The sequence below is a fragment of the Dendropsophus ebraccatus genome, chromosome 2, assembly GCF_027789765.1.
Source record: "Dendropsophus ebraccatus isolate aDenEbr1 chromosome 2, aDenEbr1.pat, whole genome shotgun sequence".
NCBI lineage: Eukaryota > Metazoa > Chordata > Amphibia > Anura > Hylidae > Dendropsophus > Dendropsophus ebraccatus.
The window spans coordinates 71782272-71786721 of record NC_091455.1 but is presented as its reverse complement, the minus strand read 5'-3'; positions in this window follow the sequence as shown (position 1 = coordinate 71786721).

Genomic DNA, 4450 nt, shown 5'->3' with positions numbered 1-4450 from the left:
CTCCAGGCTGGGCTGCCCTGCTCTGTGGTGAGTCTGTCCAAGAGATGGCTGACATGGAAGAGCATGTGACCATGCTCTGCCCCCCAGTGTCCACCATAGGCATATACAGGCTCAGTGGTCAACACCGGGGGGGGGGGTCACATGATCACTTGCTCCTCCATGACAACCTTCTTATGGACAGACTCACCACAGAGCAGGGAGGCCCACACTGGAAGAGGAGAGTCTGATTTTAGCTGTGAGGTACACAGGGATCTGCTGTAAGTATATACAGTGGTAAACTTACTAATAACGTACACTGAACTATGTTACAATAAAGTGGTCGACCCATTAAAGAATCAGGTCTTCCTGATTTACAATCATGTCTAAACTTATTGTTAATGTTACCATTACATTGCTGCTTCTTGGTACAGTACAGTGTTTCATAAACTGTCAAGAACCGGGTGCAACATAGTATTGGATATAATATCCAGTTTTAAAGGGACTCTGTCATCTTGAACGCATCCTCCTCAAAACCCTAAAGTCATCCGTACGTAGGATAAAGAATGCAGATTCCAAATCTGTAATTAGTAGCTTTGTACCTTTGTATCTCACGGTTGTAAATCTGCAAACTGGACATGTTGATGCATAGAGAGGACTAATCAGCTCTAAAATACAATGGAGAGGACTACATAGACTCCTTCATATAAGGGCTTATAGCAAAGAAAAGCAAGAACATAGAAAGATAAAAATTTCAGATATAGAATCAGCGTTGTATAATCTACTGATGTATTATCTACTGATAACTTAAAGCGACTCTGTACCCACAATCTTTCTCCTCCCCAAACCACTTGTACCTTGCGATAGCTGCTTTTAATCCAAGATCTGTCCTGTGGTCCGTTTGGCAGGTGATGCAGTTATTGTCTTAAAAAACTACTTTAAACTTACAGCCCCATGCCCTATGGGCGTGGCTTAGAATATCTGTGCCTTAACTTTGCACCACCCCTCCATCCCTCCTCCCCACCCTCTTCATCATTAGAAATGCGACTGGAACATTTTCTCCATGCTGAGCATTGCACAGGTGTCTTAATGATTCAGCCCATGTGCTGGGCTGCCACAGGTGGGGAATAGGAGGCAATCTGCCTGGAGCATTCCTAATGATGAAGAGGGAGGGGAGGAGGGACAGAGAGGTTGTGCCAGCCTAATGCATACACAATCTAGGCCACTCCCGTAGGGCACAGGGCTGCCAGTTTATAAGTTTTTTTTTAGATCAATAACTGCATCACCTGCCTAATGGACCGCAGGACAGATCTTGGATTAAAATCAGCTATCTGACAGTACAAGCTGTTTGGGGGGGTCAGATTGTGGGTACAGAGTCGCTTTAGGTTTGAAGGTCTTTTTTGGAGGTGACAGAGTCCCTTTAAGAGACATGATGTTCCTGGAAATAAAGAAAATGTTTAGATGTAGTACTGTGCTAGAACATGTGCTACGCTTTGACAAGAGGCTTATGGTTAGCAAACTCTTTCCTGGCATACTTTCTTGTAGTTGGATCCAAATCTGTCAACTCAGTAACAAAGATGTAACTACCATTTCTATGTTGTACACAAAATAACGCATTGAAACTAATACAGTAGAGGGGAGCTACATTTTAACTATAGGTAAGTGGGGATAGGAATATATCTTCAATTTCCTTCAGGAAAGTTATATGCAGTGTATATCATCATCAGCCTAGGTAATACCTAGATCAAGGGTGAAGGTAATATTGAAAGAATATGCCTCAAGAGTGGTACTATACAGTACTAAAATCAGCAACCAACTTCTTTTCTGGGCTAAGCTGCTTCCTATAATTCTTCCAATTCTTTAATCAATTTAACCATATAGTACATATGGTCCCTGCAGTGGGTCCACAGAGATGACTCATTTATTACATATTCTCTGGGTAGGTGGTAATATATTTGGCGGGGGGGGGGGGAGGGGCAAACCTTAAAAAACGTCTTATATTCCTTAGGTCCTTATATTCCAAATGAAGATGTTTAAAAAAATACTCTAACACGTCCCCTTTCTACTCTTATAACAAGTCAATTAGCATGCCATGAAAGTATTTTATTGCAAAGAAAACTATTTGGCATTTTCTTTTTGTTTACTAGATGACAACCAGATGTCAATTAGCTCACCCATAATTACTTTATTAAAGTATTGTATTGCCCCCAAAAGTTATGTTTGTGGGTAGGCACGTTGTGTAAGAAGGTATTTCTGGCATTTATTAATCTGTACTGTGAAATAATTTCCTTGATAAATACTTTCTTGTAATTAGAGAAGTCCAGTAATTTTTTTTATTAAAGTATTGTATTGCCCCCCCAAAAGTTATACAAATCACCAGTATACACTTATTATGAGAAATGCACATAATGTGCCTTTTTCCCTGCACTTACTACCGCATCAAAGCTTCACTTCCTGGAAAACATGGTGATGTCACTTCCTGGATAAAATGTAACGACCTGATTCCCAGAGCTGTGCGGGCTGTGGCTGCTGGAGAGGATGATGGCAAGGGAACACTGAGGGACACAGGGCACTAGAGGGACACTGAGCATCCCTCTGCCATCATCCTCTCCAGCAGCCACAGCCCGCACAGCTCTGGGAGTCGGGGCGTTACACTTTATCCAGGAAGTGACATCACCATGTTATCCAGGAAGTGAAGCCTTGATGCAGTAGTAAGTGCAGGGGAAAAAGCACATTATATGCATTTCTGGTAATCAGTGCATACTGGTAATATGTATAACTTTTAGGGGGCAATACAATACTTTAATAAAAATTTTCACCAGACTTTTCCAATTATCAACACAGATTTTATCCAGAAAACATTGTCCTAATTATTCATCTGTGAAATAAGGAAAAGACATAGGTAGAAATAAATCTAGCTTATAAAGTAAAGCACTCGCGTTTGCGATGATCGAATCAAAATTTGGATCAATCAATGTTCCATTTACTTTCCCTTTAATTTCCATGGGCTTTTTTTTTATGGACAACATTAAGATCTGCTTCAGATAATGTGACCCATTAATCCATGTGATACAGACCATTTCCTCTTCCAGCCTGTCTATTCCACAACTTGTGTGCATGTCAAGTAAGGCTGAAATGCGTCTGGGATACAAAATAGCAGCAGTCCAAGGTGACAGACCAGTGAGCTTTTAGTAGAGAATAGAAGTATTTATATTCAGCAGCATACTCTCTTCTGGCTTCAGTGGGCAGTTTGGAAAAAGACCCATGGCATGTAAGGTAGGAAAAAGCAAAGATGTTTTCTATTTATGCTATCACATTGAGAAAGCTGCTTGTTAAAATAGAGAGCGATAGAAAGGTACCAGGATAACCTTAAACGGGAAAGAGCATACTGTCTAGGATGAGTTGTGGATGCTGTATTAGATACAGTGTGAAATTACTTTGTACAACATGCCAATATTTTCTTGTTTTCATATCACTTTTTATCAAGGTGATAAAGTTATTTAAATCTCAGTGTGTCGCAATAAAAGCTCTGGAAACCTAATTTCCTTGTATTTCTCTGGAATAATAAACAGTATTTAGAGTCATTTATTCTTCATTAAATATTTCCAAAGGAGAGCATGCTGTACACAACGGGATACGCTTCATCATCTTATGGATTAAATTTGGGTTGAAGGACATAAATAAAGAGACGTTATTTATTGACAGTAAAAAAATCGTTCGTACCTCAGTGGGATCTCAGTCTTTGAAACATCTGGCAAACGTTTTTCATCCGTAGTAGTTATGATGTGATTTTGACAATGAGATAATGGAACATGTTTATTGAAGCTAACAATCATGTCAGTTTACACTTGTTCGGTATCATACATAACCTGCCAAAACTTGACATCTGGTACCATACATGACAAAGGTAATGCCACAATGTTACACTTGCACTGGGTTGTCTATGGAAATAGTATTCTAGGGACTTCAATAAAGATGTTAGCCTTCCACAAAACTTGTAAGGTGTCCTCCTAGGTAATTTTTGTAAACCGGTTATCTCCCAACCCAGATATTTATTGTCTAAACTGCAGACATCTTTTGGCCTATGGCAATGGTGTCATTGAGTATCTTTGTCTACTCATGTGTCCGGACATATAAAAATGTGATGCTTTTGTGCACAGACCATAGGTTTACAATACTGCTTATCTATCCCTGCTTGATATTGAGAGAACTGAAGGTAAATAAAGGTTGCTGATTGGCTGTCCTTTTAGTGGGTCATCATCATACTGTATTGCACTAAATGATTAATTTGGAACTATTTGAGTTCTACATTGGTGCTTTAAAGTTTGTAAGTTCTTCCAAATATTCCATAGTTCCCATAAATATGACCTAAAATCAGATTTTCAGACAAGTCCTAAAAACAGATAAAAATAGCCTCATCTCCACAATATATGTTTTTGGTACTGTATTTTCTGAATTCCAAGGGGTTCAGAAG